The sequence below is a fragment of the Miscanthus floridulus genome, chromosome 4 (assembly GCF_019320115.1).
Source record: "Miscanthus floridulus cultivar M001 chromosome 4, ASM1932011v1, whole genome shotgun sequence".
Lineage (NCBI taxonomy): Eukaryota > Viridiplantae > Streptophyta > Magnoliopsida > Poales > Poaceae > Miscanthus > Miscanthus floridulus.
Window position 1 is genome coordinate 98,351,953 of NC_089583.1, and position 21,558 is coordinate 98,373,510.

Sequence of the window (21,558 nt, forward strand, 5' to 3'; positions counted from 1 at the left end):
GAAACTCCAAATCAAAGTAATACAACCCCTCACAAGTTAGCCACAAAGTATATAAAAGATACTAGATAAACCTAGGGAGCCAAACAACGGCAACCAAAGAGTTGAATCAAAATGCACTAGTCAGTTAATGTCGGAAGTCCCGACAGTTTGAGTCAGAACTTCCGACGTGTCAGAAGTCCCGACGTTTGGGTCAGAACTTCCGACGTGTCAGAAGTCCTGACAGTTTGGGTCAGAACTTCCAACGTAAACTGTCAGCACTTCCGACCCCTATGGGAAATGAACTACAAGTGCTAAAATGAACTTTGTGATGCCGATAACTTACAAACCTACTTCCTAGTGGTAAGGTAAGGTGTTGGGTCACTCTCTTGACGTTGATAAGCCACCACTCCGTAGATCGAGGCCCAAACCCTAAGAAATAGCTAGAGAGAAGGAGACAACCAAATACAAGTAATTTCGAGCAAATCACAACAACAACAAGCATGCGGGAGACAAGAATTTATCCCGAGGTTCGGCAGCCCCACAAAGGAGCTCCTACGTCCTCGTTGTTGAGGTGACCACTTAGGTCAGAGTCTCTTCCACCTCCTTGCCTCACTCAAGGATACCACAAAGGTCACTTGAGTTTCTTCACTAGAAAACAAGGGTAATACAAACTTCCCAAGGCTCTTCCACAAGATGGAAGCTCTTGGGCGACGTCTAGCCGGCTAGGGGAAAATCCCCAAGAGTAACAAATGCAAATCAAACCGGCTTGACGAAGAAATCAAGTGCTCAAGCTTGCTCAAAGTGTTTTTCTCACTCAATCCACTCTCCAATCACTCAAACCCTTTAGGAATTGAAGTTGGAGGCAAAGGAGAGAAGAGTGGCGAGCCTAGAATGCTTGGGGGCTGTTTTGGCCGAGTGTTCGTTGTAATGAAATGAGTGAGCAACGGTTAGAATGGAGGAGACGGGTATATATACTCCAAGGCAAAATCTAACCGTTCGGATCTACATCGGGAGTTCCGACACAGATCTCGGGACTTCCGACGTATGAAGAAAATACTGTTCATATGAGGTCAAAGTCCACTCGAGACAGCCAACATCGGAACTTTCGACGAACATCGGGACTTCCGACGGTCGGAACTTCCGACGAACATCGGGACTTCCGACGTGCACAGTCAGTAGGTCAGTAGAACCATCGATGCCGGGACTCCCGGCTTGGGTCGGGACTTCCGATTGTCGGGAGTTCCGACTCATGTCGGGACTTCCGACGTCCACAGTCATCGCACAGGCAGTGACTGGGAGTCAGCACTTCCGACAAGAGTCATGACTTCCGACTGTCGAGAGTTCTGGCTTACGTCGGGACTTCCGACACCGACAGTCACAGAAAATTATTCTTTGTGCTCGTGAAGTGCTAGAGTATCTCTCTTTTGATTTAATTATTATGCTTGAGCACTCTATCTTCCTCAGACCACCTAAACTTGCATCCCTCTTAATAGTACGGCATACCTATTAACTCAAGATCAAAAGAAAATGAAATTAAACCTTTTGAGTTGATCTTCTTTAAATTGATGCCGTGTCTTTCAATCTTCATCAAGTGAGGGTGCCAACATGTCAATATTGATCTTTTCACTTGAGCATAGCCATCTTGAGCATGTGACTTGATTCCATTCATCAAATATGAATAACTCCAAATGCATCAAGTCACTTTAATCAAACTTGTCCAATATAGATTTGATCCTTCACATCAATATGACCATCTTAGCTTGATTAGTACCTCAACTAAATGTAAGTACTTTCTTCTTCACCCTAGCTAGGTTCTTCGGCCGCCAAGCCATCGCTTGCCCTTCACCCTTGCTTAGTACCTCGAAGCCTTTCCTTGCTATCTTCACCATCTCAAGCCATTAAGTCACATCTTGTGTTGAATCATTCATTCATATGTATTATTATCTTTTTCATTTCAATTTAGCAAGCTTCAAATATGAGACCATTCCATATGCAATCCCTCATGTCTCATTAACTAATACTCACGAGCTTGCTTTCACACATTATATGGAAATCCCACAATAAACAAGCATTTACATGAATTCCATTTGCATTGTTGTCTTGTGCTTGAACTAGATTGTTTATACAACAACACATCATGCTGGCTTTCATTAAGTACCTGTGAGATAACCTATTACCTGTCCACACTTACCAAATGGGTTAGTTCTTTAATCATGTTGTCATTCAATCATCCAAAACCCACTAAAGGGCTAGATGCACTTTCAATCTCCCCCTTTTTGGTGATTGATGACAACTTGATTAAAGCTTACAAAATGATATAAACATTTAAACTTTTGGGTTCAATGATTTATGAGAGGCTCCCCCTTAATATGTGCTTATGATTAAAATTCACAAAATGACCTCAAATGTCAATTGCACATACTAAAACATATAGGAGACTCCCCTTAAATCATTGCATCCGTGGGGTGCATGTGTGTGTGACAAAGTGAAACCATGATGCATATGACAAGATATATCACAAAAGAATAAATATAAAGGCATCACATCAAATATTTTCATTCTAGCATGCATAGTCCTTATGAAAATAAATATAACACATGTAATTCACACATAGCACTCATTACGCATTTTCTCAAGTCCACAAGCCACTAAAATAATAATAAAGATCATGTCTCAAGAGATACATAGATAAAGCATAAGTAAGTCTCATCTCTCACATGATACAATCTATCTCAAATCCAAGATACATCAATGAAGCTCAAAAACAAGAAACGACAGCCTGCAGTACATATCTTCAGGTACAAAGATAAGCAAATGAAACTATCCTAAAGCTTTAATCAGTCTCTCTCCCCCTTTGTCATCTATCACCACAAAGGTCCAACAACAACATACAAAGGACAAAGGGGCTACAAGCTATCACACAAAGCACAAAGGGTGCTTAAGGTTCAAACTTTGTACTAATCTCTCCCTTTGTATTAAACTCTCCCCCTTTGTCAATTTAAAGAGGTTGTACTTGTCACTTGTTTGCAATTCAAAATAGATCAAGTACATGGGTTTACTAGCTCATGAACAAACTCATACACTAACCACTAGATTATATAATCATTCAAGCAATAGTGGTAGTCTATGAATCTAAAAATTTTCATTTGTAATGCATGATCCTATAAGCATGTACTATATGCACTAACCGCATACTAGTAAGGGATGAAAAATGATCATGCACAATATAATGATACCTTTGCTATATTGGAGAGGAAGATAGTCATATAGATTTCAATTCATTTCTCCAATAGCACCATGAAGTCCATTTATAAGCTTAGTGAAGACCAATAGATACCAATTCTTTGAATTCCTATTCTTCACCCATATGAATTGAGAATCACTAATGATCAAGTGCACTCTTCTTGTTGTGGTTGGCTTGCTTCTTCTTTGATCATTGCTTGCTTGAGAGAACTAAAAGATGCACCACTTGTAATACCACTTGAAATTTCATGATGCCACTTAAAATTTCATGACTTGTTCTCTTTTGGGTGTTGCTTGCTTTCTAGACCAATCTCTTGATTTTCTTCAACCAAGTACCTCAAATGTCCCTTTAGATTACCACTTCGATTTTAGCCATCCAAGCCTAGGGCGAAGTGACCTCTCTCCAAAAAACCATCCTTGATACTCACTTGAAATAACTTGAAAGAGAATCACTTGATCCACTTGAAAGATTTTGTTTGATTGATCCATATTGTTGGACTTAATTTGATGAATAACTTTGAATCTTTCTTTAAGTCTTTTTCTTTCTACTTGTTTAAGTCCTTTTGTTTCTATCAAAAGATCTCCAATTATCACTAGAACTTAAACTTCATCTTCATCTTGATCTTGGTCTTGGTCTTGATCTCTAGCTTGAGTACCAAATGTGTACCAGATACACTCTTCAAACAAATTGTCTTGTACTCATCATTTGTCATGCTTCTATCTCAAACCAAAACCAAAACATAGGTACATCAATCACTTATAGATATGATTCTAATTTCAGGACCTTTGAATCTAAGTGACTTTTGATCAATCCAATAATTATCACTTTCCTGGCAGATTCTGTACTCTTCAAAGAATAAATCATATCTCCCAAAGTACATATCCAAAAACCACGAAATTTGGTGAAGATGTGACACACTAAGTCTTCTAGTAGCTGTAAAAATTTTAGTTTCTTTTGACTTCTACATTGCTACCAGATTTCATATCTTTCCACACTGCTATATGCTGAAAACTATTGCACTATAGCTGACAAGATATACTTCAAATCCGAAGTATCACTTATCCAAATCTCATGAAATTTGCACAGCAACTAATACCATAAGTGTAGAGCATGCAGACCAAATTTCAAGCCAATACAAATAGATTTGGTTGCTCAAACATGTCAATGATCACTACTAGCTCAGATTTTCAATATTGGACAGATTTCAATAATTGAGCTATTTTTCTCCAAATTGAACCAAACTTGAAATCAACTTGTTTGAATACTCTCACAAGACATATGTCCATTCAAACCACTTACTAGAAGAAATCTTATGAACATATCCAATCAAACCAACTTCAAACTTGATTACTTAAGCATTTAATCCATTCAAACATCTCATAACAAGCAACATATGCATATATATATCCAATTCAATTAACTCATATGCACCCAAATAAACTTTGATCAACAAGAGATATACCTTGATAGCTTATGATCATCTTTGCAAGCTTCAACTCCACTTATTTGCAGGCCTTCAAATATATCAATAAATTCCCACAACTTGAATATGACACTTGTATGTTGATAGCATATGGACTTCACTCAATTTTGACTTGGCATTGGGATAGAATTGCACTAGGTTTTAATACTTGACTTAACATAAGATGAACAATAATAATTTCATTGAATCAAGTCTCCAATGCCATGGTACCTACAAACGATCATCCACTTTTCGATGGTACCCAAACTAGTTTGGGTCCTCTCATGTTAGACGCAACATACTTAGGCATAGCCTTAGTATGAATAGCGGAATTTTCTTTTTGCAATACTAACCAATAAGGTACAATAACAAACCTTCCTAGGCATAATATTTGCATAAATTGAAATAGGCTTAGGATTCTCACTTAGGGGACATGTATTAGCCAAGAATTGATTTTCTCTTTTTTGAATATTTGGCAAATTTATGATTTTCAAAACTCGAGAGAGATTTTAAAGGGACATAGAGATTTTTATGTACTTGAGAGAACCATGTCACATGTGATCAGGAAAATAATCAACCAAGGGTAGCAATAATCACAATATGACATGACTAGGTCACAAAGACCCAAAAACCACATGATTTTCAAAAACCACACCACCTACACATGCTAGTTAGGGATTTTGAAAAACATCTATCCTATATCACACAAATGCACACACTAGCATATAAAGGGCCTTAGATGCACTTACAATGCATGTATGTAAATACATACCTTTGCCTTGAGCCCACAATATCACCACTGAGATAATACATGGCATGACAACATCATGTTGACCTCACTTGTCAAATAATCATACCATATATGAAATCAATTTTCATCCAAAGGACTACAAATAATACTAGATAAATTTGTTAGTCCACAATGGTGCAAAATAGAAACTGAGCTCCTCCTAAATAAGTACCACAAGTAATTTGAATGACTTTCAACAAGCACTTTATTCTTTTAAGAATTTTAGGAGTCAATTTTCTATTTTGACCAACACAAAGTAATTTGCCATATTTAAATTTCGTTGAGACATACTCACAACCCACTTAGGTTTGATAGATCACAAGCTTCTGAGCAAATTAAGGACATATGAAATCATATGGATCAAACCTCAATTGCATCCCAATTAGTGCTCTGGTTCCTGCCATACCAGACATGTCCGGTAGACATACCGGACACGTCCGGCATGTGAAGAACATAAACACTTTTCCTTTCTGCCCTGGCCATACCGGACATGTCTGGTAGGCGTAGGACAGAAACAATTGAAGCGATGCTTGTGATTCTTCGTTTTAGCTCTAGTACTTCTTGTATGCCTGCATCTAAACAAATGCATTGCTCTACTAGAGAGCCATTAAAAGCATCTCATGGCAAATATGATAATGATTAAATAAAACTAATTAGTCACTTCCAATTATTTCACAAATATGCTTATTTGTGAGCCATTGAGCACTAAACACAAAGTGGCTATCCTATAAAGTCTTTAGATACTTGTTACCAATGGTAGAGATGAAGTAAACGATATGGTCATTGATTTATCTTTGGGTCAACCATATATGAGATTATGATAAGAATTGATTGATAGATTGAGTGAATGTTTTCAATTTACTTGCTCAACCACCCCGAAGCTTTCATCTCACCACCAAGTACCTACATTATCAACCTAAGCACATTTTGGTACCCAACTCTTGTTGGGTCCTTTTGGGTTAGTCAACAAGTGCTTAGGCACCCAAATGGCCTTAGTACTAGTTTGTGGTGAACACATCACCTTGCTAGTGCTAACTCCTTTTGTGGTCTTCCTAAGCATATTATCATAAACAAATGTGTTCGGCTTAGGGATGTTACCAGTTGGGCAATCAAAGCTTAGATGCCCCTTTCTTTTACAAGCATAGCATATGCGACCTTTGTTTGCTTTATGCTTGTTTTGCTTGTATGGACATCTATCAACCTTGTGGCCCATCTCATTGCATCCATAGCATCTTCTTGTTGCAACTTGGGCTACCTTTCTTGACTCTTGATATATTGGGCATTTCTTGGTAGGATGTCCCAATTTCTTGCTCATGAGACAAGCGCTTTGTCCATCACTCTTCACTTGCTTGGCCTCCTTGATTGAAGCCTTTTGAGTGGCGGCTTCAACCTTGTTGGCCCAATTCTTATGTGGACACGTAGCCCACTCATGTCCATACAATCCACAACCATAGCACATACTTTTTCCATGTTTCTTGCTCTTGGTTGTGTTGGCCTTGCTTGAAATGTGATTCCTTTGTTGGGTTTTGAAGGAAGCAAGTTTGAACCCTTCTCAAGCTTCTTCACTATGTTATCACGGTTATCTTGAGAAGGTTGTGCTTTCTCCTTACCCTTCAATTGAATCACATCTTTCTTTAATCTTTTCACCTCTTCTTTGAGCTCTATGTTTTCTATAAATTTTTGCTCAATCGAAGATTGGCTTGCTTGAGAAGCACACTCATTAGCACAAGAAATATTCAATTGAGATTGTGTACAAGTGAGTGTGTGAGTAGGAGGTTGAGATGATTTTACCGTTGTAATCACAACCTCATGAGCCACCTCAAGCATGATGCTTGATTCTACTAATTCTTCATGAGAGCACTTGAGATGAACATAGTTTGCTTGTAGCACATTATATTTGCTTGAGAGTTCATCTAATTTTTGCCTTGAGCTCAAAGTTTTCCTTCTCTAGTTGTGAAACACTAGAAGAGGAGTTAGTAACTAAAGCATGCTCAATTGATAATTTTTCATACCTCTCATTTATGGCCTTTAGCTCTTGCAATTTGGAGATGAGAAACTTTTCTTGATTTTGAAGTGATTGCTCTTGTTTCTCATTCTCTTCCTCTAGCTCATCATTCTTCTCAACTAGCTTCATGAGAATGAGCTTGTCTTTGTTGCTTAGATGATCAAGAGTGTAGCTATCTTCAATTTCAATATCACTCTCTTCTTGATCATCTACTCGTGCTATCTCCTTGGCTTGATCTTTCTTGCTAGCCTTCTTCTTGCTTTTCTTGGCCATGAGACACAAGTGATGAGTATCATGAGATACTGAGGTTGACTCATCACTTGGCCGCCACTGAGCTTGAGCCTCATCATCATAGACTGCCTGCTGTCCGGCTGCCTCAGCCATACCGGACACGTTTGGCAGGGATACCGAACACGTCCGGTATGTGCTTGCAGACAGCGCAGTCGCCTCGGCTTGCATCTCTTGCTCCGGCTCGACGCTCTTGAGGTCTTGTGAGGCTTCTTCGCCGCATGAAGACGTAATGGACATATTTTCCATTGACTCGACCTCAAGTGCATCATCGCATTTGGATTTTCCATATACCTCAACGAGTTTGGTCCAAATGAGATGAGCACTCTCAGGAGGTGGTTGTCCATTGAATATTGCCTCATCTTGAACCTCTACACTCAATGTACTCAAAATGATATTAATAGCTTGAGCATTGAGTTGCACGCATATTTCTTCCTCTTTTGATAAATTCTTATAGTTGCTCCAATCAACTATAGGAAGAGGTATGCTTGCAAACACAATATGCTCAACAAGAGGACTAATATCTCTAAAAGCATTGAGTACATGAATTGACCAAGATAGAAAGTTTGAACCATCATTTTGGAGAAGCATCGGCTCTAACTCGATAGGCGTCGACATCCTTTTCTCACGGCGGTGAAGCTTTAGGTGAGAACCTCACTCTGATACCAATTGAAAGGATCTAGGATGTCGCCTAGAGGGGGGTGAATAGGCGTTTCTGAAAAATCAACACCTTTAAAAGCGGAAACGATTAGTAATAGAAGTTTCTAAAATGGAAACTCCAAATCAAAGTAATACAACCCCTCACAAGTTAGCCACAAAGTATATAAAAGATACTAGATAAACCTAGGGAGCCAAACAACGGCAACCAAAGAGTTGAATCAAAATGCACTAGTCAGTTAATGTCGGAAGTCCCGACAGTTTGAGTCAGAACTTCCGACGTGTCAGAAGTCCCGACGTTTGGGTCAGAACTTCCGACGTGTCAGAAGTCCTGACAGTTTGGGTCAGAACTTCCAACATAAACTGTCAGCACTTCCGACCCCTATGGGAAATGAACTACAAGTGCTAAAATGAACTTTGTGATGCCGATAACTTACAAACCCACTTCCTAGTGGTAAGGTAAGGTGTTGGGTCACTCTCTTGACGTTGATAAGCCACCACTCTGTAGATCGAGGCCCAAACCCTAAGAAATAGCTAGAGAGAAGGAGACAACCAAATACAAGTAATTTTGAGCAAATCACAACAACAACAAGCACGCGGGAGACAAGAATTTATCCTGAGGTTCGGCAGCCCCACAAAGAAGCTCCTACGTCCTCGTTGTTGAGGTGACCACTTAGGTCGGAGTCTCTTCCACCTCCTTGCCTCACTCAAGGATACCACAAAGGTCACTTGAGTTTCTTCACTAGAAAACAAGGGTAATACAAACTTCCCAAGGCTCTTCCACAAGATGGAAGCTCTTGGGCGACGTCTAGCCGGCTAGGGGAAAATCCCCAAGAGTAACAAATGCAAATCAAACCGGCTTGACGAAGAAATCAAGTGCTCAAGCTTGCTCAAAGTGTTTTTCTCACTCAATCCACTCTCCAATCACTCAAACCCTTTAGGAATTGAAGTTGGAGGCAAAGGAGAGAAGAGTGGCGAGCCTAGAATGCTTGGGGGCTGTTTTGGCCGAGTGTTTGTTGTAATGAAATGAGTGGGCAACGGTTAGAATGGAGGAGACGGGTATATATACTCTAAGGCAAAATCTAACTGTTCAGATCTACGTCGGGAGTTCCGACGCAGATCTCGGGACTTCCAACGTATGAAGAAAACACTATTCATACGAGGTCAAAGTCCACTCGAGACAGCCAATGTCAGAACTTCTAACGAACGTCGGGACTTCCGACGGTTGGAACTTCCGACGAACGTCGGGACTTCCGACGTGCATAGTCAGTAGGTTAGTAGAACCATCAATGCCGGGACTCCCGGCTTGGGTCAGGACTTCCGACTGTCGGGAGTTCCGACTCACGTTGGGACTTCCGACGTCCACAGTCATCGCACAGGCAGTGACTGGGAGTCAGCACTTCTGGCAAGAGTCATGACTTCCGACTGTCGGGAGTTCCGGCTTACGTCGGGACTTCCGACACCGACAGTCACAGAAAATTATTCTTTGTGCTCGTGAAGTGCTAGAGTATCTCTCTTTTGATTTAATTATTATGCTTGAGCACTCTATCTTCCTCAGACCACCTAAACTTGCATCCCTCTTAATAGTACGACATACCTATTAACTCAAGATCAAAAGAAAAATGAAATTAAACCTTTTGAGTTGATCTTCTTTAAATTGATGTCGTGTCTTTCAATCTTCATCAAGTGAGGGTGCCAATATGTCAATATTGATCTTTTCACTTGAGCATAGCCATCTTGAGCATGTGACTTGATTCCATTCATCAAATATGAATAACTCCAAATGCATCAAGTCACTTTAATCAACTTGTCCAATATAGATTTGATCCTTCACATCAATATGACCATCTTAGCTTGATTAGTACCTCAACTAAATGCAAGTACTTTCTTCTTCACCCTAGCTAGGTTCTTCGGCCGCCAAGCCATCGCTTGCCCTTCACCCTTGCTTAGTACCTCGAAGCCTTTCCTTGCTATCTTCACCATCTCAAGCCATTAAGTCACATCTTGTGTTGAATCATTCATTCATATGTATTATTATCTTTTTCATTTCAATTTAGCAAGCTTCAAATATGAGACCATTCCATATGCAATCCCTCATGTCTCATTAACTAATACTCATGAGCTTGCTTTCACACATTATATGGAAATCCCACAATAAACAAGCATTTATATGAATTCCATTTGCATTGTTGTCTTGTGCTTGAACTAGATTGTTTATACAACAACACATCATGTTGGCTTTCATTAAGTACCTATGAGATAACCTATTACCTGTCCACACTTACCAAATGGGTTAGTTCTTTAATCACGTTGTCATTCAATCATCCAAAACCCACTAAAGGGCTAGATGCACTTTCAGAGGACAATGGAGAATCAACAAGAAGATGATTATCCAAAACATGGCGTAGCACCAATTGATCTAGAAACAGTCGACTAAGAAGTAAAACATTGTGAACCCTATGATTGACTACCAAAAGGGAAACTTGACTTCTTTGATGAACCAGATCCTTCCTTCTCTTTAGATTACACCATCACCTCAGATTGATGAACCTAGCTTCACAAGGTTGACTGGATTTTGTAGCTCTACTCAAAATGCGAGGGAAAGGGGTGGAGAAGAAGAGCAAGGACCAAGGGGATTTTATAGTGATGAATGATGGGGAGACACAACACCTAGGAAGTGGATGCGGCGGGGATGGGATACATAGACAGTTCACGCAGGGGGAAATAGACACGGCCATGGCGCGCTCCCTGCACAAATGAGCGGATGGAAAATAAAGGAGGGAAGATAAGCGGATGCGCTCGACGAGGGAGGCGTGCGAGCGATCGTGTCACCAAAAGAAGAAAGAAAGGAGAGGGAAACAGGGGGGTCCGATATGAGGGACGAGGCATGAGAGTGGAGAGCCGACCAGATGCTGGGAAAAGGAGAAACGCACTGTGCACAAAGACGGCGAGCACAGCACAATGCCACGGCCACGAGAAAACAGGGTGCTATAGGTCCTGACACAAGCGGCGTTCGTAGGGTAAGCAGCGAAATGACCCAGCATGCATAGCGCGGTCAACTAAGCATAGGCTTGGAACAAGACGTCCACTCAGACTTTTACGACTACCCACGGCTAACCTTCCATACTACTCTTCATTTTCTTCCCTTTACCCGACCACATCTGTCTTTCATGTAGACTGAGACCATGTCATACTTTCTCCCTCCAAGACTACCTCTTGTTTACCTTGAGACAACACTTTTGCATCAACCCGTTGTGGGTTTTCTGTTTGAACACCTGAACCTTTCCAAGGAGAAAATTTTTAAAACAAAATGGTATGGCGGTGTAACTTGGTAAAGGTATTTGGTTAATAACCTCGATACCAGTGCGTGCCGAGCAGCGTCACATGTGGCAGTTGTTCCATAGAGAGCCCTCGGTTTTGTCGCGGCACCATAAGCTATTAACCAGGCAACCGTTACCAATTTACACACCATGAAGGCGGTGGGGTCATAGACCACAGAGTAAGGGGAGTATTGCAAGGGAAAATTTCAAACAACAAAGGTTCCATTCACAACAAGGGACAAGGAATTCAAACCCAACGACAAATTTGTTTTAAGGAGATTTAAGTGTTCTACTGGGCATCCACAATTAGTCGATACAGTGTCCTATATTATCCAATCACGGCTGATCTACTGGTATCTGAATGGCAACTTCTCTTATAACTCACTTAACATCGCCCTTGAAAACTTGGAGCACGTCTAACGAGACTTAAAGTAAAGGAACGCAATAAACACAATGAAATAATTAAAATGCATATTCCAACGATCTTATACGGGTACAACATACAGGCATTCAGGCTCCATTCATGACACAACATTCACCTTCCCTACTGGCGGACGATCTCAACAACTATGAACGAACAACATGGCAAGAATACAATACCGGAGGACAGCGACAACAAGCACTACTACTATGGGTAGGGATGAAAACGGTACAGGTATTTTCCGACCGTATTCGAAACTGAATCCGTTTAAAGGGGTTGAGATCTGTTCGTATCCGAGTCCAGATATCCAATAGCTGATACTGTATCCATATCCAAATACTCAAATCGCATATTTATGATGTCGATATCCAATCGTATCCTATCTGACATAGTTGACACTATCCGTATTCGAATCTGAATCTGGACAGAAATATGAAAACAAATGTAATATCAGTGATATACATCCATATCTGATCCGTTTTCATCCCTAACTACGGGTACAGCATCCCAAGGCAACTAATCTACATCTTCTCGTGGCAATGGCTGAGTTAGGGGAATCAAGGCTCAACTTCTAACACTTTCGAGGGTGGAGGAGCTGGCGGTGCTGTAACACTAGTTCTTCTTTCTGGCGAGTGGATAGGGATCCCTTCCAAGATCGGGGCATCCTATCTTTCAGTGGCCAACATCCTCCGTTTGGCCCTGGTGACAAGATGGGCCACCCGTAGCTAATGGACATGCCGATCTTTAGCCTCCTTTAGGGCTTCTGACATGGTAGTCTCTCGGCTCTCAGCAGCTGCAGCACTAGCATGCGCTTCGGCGAGCTGCACCTAGAGCATCCGATTGAAGATCTCGGCTTCCTTGGCTTGATGGAGGCAGCTCCTTAGTTCCAAGGCTTGACGGTCGTACTGCTCATCTAGAGCGAGCAAGTATGTGGTCAAGTGCACCACGGTGGGACTGTCCTCTTGAGCATCCCACCCTTGCAAAGCCTCCATGCGAGCCCTCCATGCCCGTCGATTCTTGTCCAAAGGAGGAAAGAACCGCATGGGGGTATAGGCAATGGGCTCCTCATAGATCTGGTAGAGGTACCGCAAGGCTTTGCAGGCCACAACCTGGTAGGTGTCGATGAAGCAAAACCCAGTTGTGGTCACACTCTAAGCTTCAGTGAGGTCGAGAAACTCTTCACTCTTCCTGATGTAGATGGTAACCTCACACCACTCGGTGCCATGCTCCTCATACTCACGGCCCTCATACTCGGGATGATCTTTGACTTCGAGCTTTTGCACGGTGGCATGCAGGATTCTGGGAAAACCCTCAACGTTCAGGCAGTAGGTACTAACCTAGGCTCCTGCCATCTCTGGCGGTGGTTGCAAGGAAGGCTGAGCGAAAACCTAGCTCAAGGAAAAGCCAAACGAGCTAAAGTGTGTCGAGGGGTGGTACCAATGGCTAAGTCAGGCTTTACTTATAAAGGCGGAGTGTTCAGTGGTCCTGGCATGGTTCACCAAGGTTCCCGCGTGGGATCACTACGACGAATCGACCAAATTCCACGCGTTCAAGGCGAGCGACGTGCGATGCCATTACTGACTAGTACGACTGCAGGGCAAGGGTCCAACAAGAGTGCAGAAAAGGGATATGGGGAGACATGGGTCATGACCAGCGTGAACCATGGGCGAACACGAAACACGAAGCCACAATGCAGACCTAACTCTAGAATAGGAATGAGTTAGTCATGCACAATACGACACGCGTGACACCTATGGATGGCGTATCTACTAGCAATATAGTACTATAATGCACAAACAGGATATGCATGAATGCACGTCTTATACGTCCTTTCACTGTTGCCAACATATAGGGCAACCGTTCTCAGAGTTTTGGCACATCGTTCTCTCCCTATAGCTAGTCGATACTATCGGACTATGCTTGAGTCAGTGTACCTGTAGGAACTTGATTAAGCCTACCTAAGTCAGGAGAGTGCCATCTAGCCTGGATACATAACCATAGTAATAGGGCTACTTATATAACTTCGCATACAAACATCCTAACTTTTTGCAAACTGGGTTGTCAAATATTAGTTTAGAAAATGTTTTAGAAGCCTTATTTCCTCATTTGCGCTCTGATGCCACCTGTGGCAGAACCGCCTAATATAATGCCTCACAGGAGTGCTTGTCTTCTAGTAGACACTAAGCACTCGAGGGAGAATACTAAATTACTCGGTTCCGTCGAGCACACCCCAGGGGAGAACCCAAAAATCCACATTTTTGCCATCAGGATCACAAATGAGGGGATAAAGCTTACATCATCATTAACCATTTCTTACATCACTTTTAATACAATATTAGAGTATAATATTATTTATTATAACAGCGGAATGAATCATATTATCAGAGTTATGAGCAATTTAATTGAACAGCAGAATATAAACATGTGACCAGAATTACAACGAAAATAAATATCTAATCATGACATGATGAAGTATTATTATATAAATTACGACAACAGATTATGAAAGCTTTCCTTATAAAAGCATTTGGTGAGAGTTATAAATAACAACTACGATCGTAGCGTAAAGGAATCCTCGCTGAGCCCACCAGGAGGAATCCACACACAAGAGTCAGCTTAAGCATCCACCTGTCACTTGCAACAGGGGGAATAAAACCCTAAGTACTCAATTGTACTCAGCAAGACTTACCCAACAGGGGAAAAGAAAAGACTCCAAGGATATGCAAGGCTATCTAGCTTGTGGGTTTATTGCATTTGCAGGAAGCATTACAAAGCGTGCGTCCTTATATTCGATTTTATTAATAGGCGTATTGGTTCATTAACTACCATTCTATGTAAGCACATATGCTACTTTCAAGCAGGTGGTAAGCAATTGGATTTCCTTTTTCCATCTTCCATCTTTTCTCTTTCAGTTCTTACTACGATGCTAAACCGTAGACAAGCCGTACCGAATCGCCCGACGATTCGCGAATCAATGCCCCCAGCTGGGTACCCCGAAAACACACGCCCCACTTATTCCCCAGGCACAAGCAGGACCAACCCATCACTCTCCTATCTTGGGTGTCTAGGTCCCCGTCCAAACTGGGACTCCAAGCCCCTGCCCCTGAGTCCTGGACTTAGTACGGTGCAAGGACCTCCTCCACCAAAAACAAACCCTGACAGTTGGTCCAGAAAGAGTCGGATCCACGACAAGAGAGCAACAAGTCTTCCAAGCGCCCATACACAAGTATGTGCTCAGGATAATAAGTCTGTGACCTGCCTAGAGTCATATGCAACGATCGGTCCTTAACCGACCAGACAGGGAAAACAGTGTAACCAAGCTATGCCCCGTGTCCACGGTGACACAACTCCTTACACTCACCAATACCCAAACCATATCCCTGCCCGGTCACCATTTTTCTGTTCCACCATTTATATTTTCCAAGTGATAGTAATATATTTTCTATCTCTCGCGAGTGACAGACAATCACTTGACTTCTACCGGAGTCCTGTAGCATAGCATTCTACATGATTCTGTCATACTAGTAAGACTCATAGGATAAAGATATATGTGCAAGTGGGTTTCAATCAACTCCTTAAAACTTAATGCACAAATATAATTTAAACTAGAGAAAAGTAGGGGTTATGCACCGGGGCTTGCCTGGGTAAGATATATTTAAAGTTAGTATCTGCATCTTCAGATCATCCACCATCAACTGAATAGGAAGCCCATTGCATCATCTTTGGATTCCCAATCATCCTTCAATCGATCCGTTGATCCATCATCGTACCTATATGATATGCAATGCGATACAATGCAAAGACATAATTAATCGATTGCAACCGTGACTCATAAAATACGATTTACGCCTCTCGAGTTAATGGGCTAGCTCTGACGACGACCGTAGTTAGCTACGTATCCATGTTGTCGAATCAAGGCATTATTTCCCAATAATTATTTTAGTTATACAAACCCAAGTTGTTTCTTTATTGCATTCTATCGATTTAACCTTTATTCGGAATAGGGCATCGTTATCTATTTAGCAAGCTAATTATTTTGGAACCACTTTATCACAACAATTCCTACCAGTTATCTTTTTATAATATTAAGTACCATAAATTAATTTTATAGCTTCCAAGAATATTAGCAAACTATGGGAACAAATTATACTAATAGGTAGATCATGATTTTAGGAATCTAACAAAATTGGTTTCACAATTTTATGATTTTTATTTGATTTATTACGTATTTACAAGCTTCAGCCATATTAAATAAAATAGCAAGCTCAGCAACCCACAGCCGCACAAGGCCCAGCCGGCCATCAGCCGGCCCAGCGGCGGGCAGGCAGTGGCCCAGGTGGCGCACGACCAGCGTGGCCCAGGTGCAGGCCACAGGCCAGCCCAGCAGGCAGGAGGCGGCCCACGCTGCGTGGAGCAGGCCGTGACCGTAGAGGCATAGGGCGAGCGGCCCAGGCCAGCCCAAGCACGCGACGGGCCCAGGCGGGCGACCACAGGCCGGCCCAGTGCTGGCAGGTGCACATCACATTTGCGAACAGGCCCTCGTACTTTCTCGAAATAAACCCGCAGGACATTGGGACTATTTACTTGAGTCATGTATTTAGCAAAAAGGACCCCGTATAATTCTTTTGCTTGGATATATACCCTCCTCGCCTCGCTTCTTCAATCTCAGAATAGAGCATCGTCAGGGGAGGAGCACCGGCCAGCACTGCATGATAGCCCAATGGCGGTGGCTGAGGAGCGAGGAAGGGAAGCGGAGTTGCTGGCACGGGTAGCGAGGACACGGCTGTGTTCGGCATGGGCGTGGAGGGACTTGGCGCGGGACGGCGTGGCAAGGATGATGCGAAGCGGAGCTCCATGGCGGCGGATGCGCCGGCATGCAGGCACTGCGAAGCCAGGGGGAGCCGACACCAGTGACGCCCAGCCAGCGTGGGACGTGAAGGTGGGTAGGCGTTGTGGCCGTCACGGCCATAGTTGCGGGCTGATGCGGCGATGGGCACACCACCGACCACGGGCAACAGGCGGACCATGCGGATGACGGTGAGCGGAGAACAGAGGAGACACGGAACGGTGCTACAGGACGGCATCCATAGCGACATCGGCGGCGGGGCTGGCTCTGGGACGGCGATGGAGGTGAAATGGCACCAGTGGCTGACGGCATCCGGGGCTGCAGCATGGCGGCTTCGGTGCGGACCGAGGCAAAGGGGCGCGCTCACATGCGGTTGGAAACGTGGCATGGGACCGCGCGGTCAGCCGCGTGGAAGGGAGGACGGCGCTGAGAGCTTGACCAGCAGCGGTCGCGGTGCATGGGGCGTCGTTTGGTCGTCCACGCGGGCTCGAGCGCAGCGGGGCTCGCTGCTTTGCGCGTGCTGTGGCCAGCAATGGAAGCAGTGCAGGTGCTAGTGGGGTCGCCCCAAGCCATTCGGTTTGCTGAGGGGGTGCACGCATGCAGTGCGGCACTCCAGGCGTAGCGGTTGCACAGCGGCAACACGCGCATGAGAGGAGGAAAAGGCACGGCGGGGGCACACACGATGGCCACACGTGGCCGCGGCAGGGGGAAAGGTGCGCCAGCAGTGGAGACGGAAATGGGGAAGTGGCGTGCTGGACTCGGCCAAGGGAGATGGCCGGCCACGGCGCAGCACGGACGAACCGGCAAACAGGAGGCACGGCGACGGTGTGGTGCGCGGCAGCAGCGCGGGAGGAGAAACGAGGAGGGCGCTGGTGTGGGCGTGGCCCCTGCGATGAGAGGCACGAGGACGATGGAGGCACTGCGGTTGCGAGGTGGAGGACACGGAGGAGCAACGACGGATGGGGCTTTGGCTTCAGCGCTGTGAGGCAACGTGGGGCAGTGCGATACAGCGCGTAGCAAGCCGAGGGAAAGAATAAAAGCAAGCAGCGGTGGTAGCAGCTCGGCTTGCAAAAACAAGACATAGACAGACAGACAAGACCAAGAGGCAGGCGGAGGCAGCGAAAGGACAGGGCATGGCAGAGCAGGACCACGTGCTCCACGCGCTACGGGACGAAGCAGAGAACGACGTGGCCAGGGCCGACCGGCCGGACCGGACCAGGGGAAAAACATCTGAGCGGAATGGCATAGAGGCGCACCGTGCCCCGTGCACGAGCAAAAAGCTAATCCAATAGGCTGGTGGCCTACCCAGTATGAACATTGCTAAGCAAATTAGTAGAGATGGGGAAAGATGACAATTTACAACGCACAGTGATGCTCAGAGCCGAATCCCATTTTTTTATCGATGACGTTGTTACATCGCTCTCACTGGAGCCACTATATTGGCATGTGCGTCCGTCGGTCGTAATGTGTATATATATATACAAGTATATATACATATATATATATATATAACGGTTGCGCTATATATATATATATGTATATCGTTCTATTTGTTAATGGATTCTATTTTTATTTATAAAAGTTGCTTTTTATGCTTAATCTAATAGAACAAGCCGTTCGCTATCGATTGGCCAAAATTGTCGTTCGACATTCCTGAACATCTTTACGCACTGCGTACTTTAACTTGAACGTTTAATTCGAGTCCGCGAAACTAAGTCACATAAGATTCGCTTATCGCCTCAAGTACGTTTTAAATTAAAAACCCGAGAAACTCGTTTCAAAAAATTTTCTTAGGCCTAAATTGTGGTGCTAAACAAGCTCATAACACCAGGGGTGTTATATGTAGCATAGCATTCTACACGATCCTGTCATACTAGTATGACTCATAAGATAAAGATATATATGCAAGTGGGTTTCAATCAACTCCTTAAAACTTAATGCACAAATATAATTTAAACTGCAGAAAGTAGGGGTTATGCACCGGAGCTTGCCTGGGTAAGATATGTATTAAAAAGTTAGTATCTGCATCTTCAAATCCTACACCATCATCTGGATAGGAAGCCCATTACATCATCTCCTGGAGAGAATACCATTACACCATCTTTGGATTCCCAATCATCCTTCAATTGATCCATTAATCCATCATCGTACCTATATGATATGCATTGATGCAAATGCATAGATGTAAATAATCAACGACAACCGAAATGCTTAGAAATCCAATCATGACTCATAAGCTAACGAGATAGCTCTAACAACGATCGTACTTAGGCTACATATACACGTTATCGGATAAGACGTTATTTTCCAATAATTATTTTAGTTATATAAACCAAGGTGTTTCTTTATTTCATTCCATCGATTAATCCTTATTCGAAAAAAAAGCATCATTAGCTACCTAGCAACTGATTATTCTGGAGCTACCAAAAATTACCACGAGTACCTAATATTACCAAGAGCCTACTATACGAAATTCAGATTCAACAATATCGCCGACTTATCCCAACAATTCATATAAGTTATATTTTTACAATATTAAGTATCCCAATTTAATTATATAGCTCCTAAAAATATCATCAAACTATGTGAACGAATTACACCAATAGGTAGATCCTGATTTTAGAGACTCAACAAAACTGGTTTCATAATTTTTGGACAACTACACAAATGTATATTGATTTTACAATTTTTATTCCCGAACTAAATTAGCTACTTGTTTGAGAAATTAAAGGCCAGGGCCATCAACCGGCCCAGCGACCCGGTCGGCCTGGTCCAGCGGCGAGGCCTCCAGGCGAGCGGGCACGCGCAGTGCGCGGCCCAACGCAATGCGGCGGTGGCCCAGTAGGGCACGCGACCAGTCGACCCAGGCGGCACATGGCCCTGGAGCGTCTGGCGTGGCCCAAGCGGGCGCGCGGCCGATGGCCCAGACGAGGTGCGCGGCCAACGGCCCAGCAAGCGGCAGCGGTCCAGGCGCGGGCATGGCCCAGGAAGCACCAAGTCGCCCCAAGCGCCAGATTGGCAGCCCACGCGGCCAGCCCAACGTGACGACCGTTTAGTAAAAACATCCCTACGTTTCTAACTATTTGTTATGCTACTATTCCTACGAGTCATCCAATTCGCAGTAATCACCCAGGAATTACTCATTTCTTACCCCGGGGTCCCTCTCGTCATCCCCAAAAGCAGAGCACTGATGGGGTAAATCACCGGCCAGCGGCGGGATGGTGCATCCAGGCGTGTGGTCGCGCAACGGTGGTGCACGTGCGCGGGGAAGGGAGTGCGTGGCTGGGCGGTGGCAGCCATGGCTCAGCAAGCTCCATGGCACCAACGGCCAAGGCGTGCTCGCGCGTGGCTGAGGTGCACGCGCACGGGAGAGACAGTGGCGATGCAGAGCGGAGCCCCACGGCGGCAGATGCGCCGGCACGTGGGCACCGGGAAACCGTGGGGGAAACGCCACCAGCGACGTCCAGCCGGCGCTGTGGCCGTCACGGCCGCGGATGCGGCTGTTGCGGCAATGGGGCGCATCACCGGCATGGTCAGCAGGTGGGGCTGTGTGGACGACGGCGGGCGGTGATGGCGCCTGGAGAACAGCTGCTGCGGCGTGGGCGAAATGGCGTGACCACGGGAGCAGTCAGGCGGGCACGACGGCCACGCACGGCTGCGGCAGAAGAGGAAGAAGAGGGGCGCGGCGGTGGTGTGGCGCATAGCTGCGGAACTGAGGGCGCGGGCCAGCGTGAGGCCGAGGTGCGCGCGTACGCGAGTGGATGGAAGGCGACAGCACAGGTGGAGCAAGGTGTTGTGGCTCGGTGATGGGAGGGGAACGGCGAGTGCGCATGCATGGCCAGCAGCGGGGTGCGGTGATGGCGCGGTCCGGTCGGGTGCACAGCGCTGACAAGGAGCGGGTAAAGGAGGGCGGTGCGTGCTCAGGTGGCAGAGCGCAGGACGCGGCTGGCAAGGAAAAGGAAGACCTAAGGCTCTGCTATAAATGCTCTGAGCTGCTTGGCATGGAAAAATAATCGGAGACAGAGACAAGACAGGGCAAACAGAGGTAAAGCAAGGGAGCAGACTCATGAGAGAGAGAGAGAACGGACAAGCAGCAGCAGCTCAGCATTCATGCCATCCATTTCTCCTTTGTACTAGTTCCTGTGTACGTACATGGTTGGTTGGCAATGGGCATGGACACGACTGAGGCCGCAGAGACAAGCGTGGTAGGCACGGACTAGACCGCACAAGGCAGGCAAAGCAATCAAAGGCGAACAGAGGACTTGATGTGCCGCAGAGTGAAGTGATGGAATGGGCAGTCGAACGGTGACGGTAATAAATGTCAATCAACGAGTACGCTGTACGTCAGAAAAATAACAAAGCTGCTGCTCTCTCTCATCCGTTCGTGTTTATCAAAATAAACTCATGAGTATATATATATATATATATATATGGTTCTATTTATTAATGACTTTAATTCTACTTATAAAAGTTGCTCGTCATGTCGAATCTTAAAGAACAAATTGTTCGATAGCATCGTTATCGGACAGTCCTGAATATCCCTACG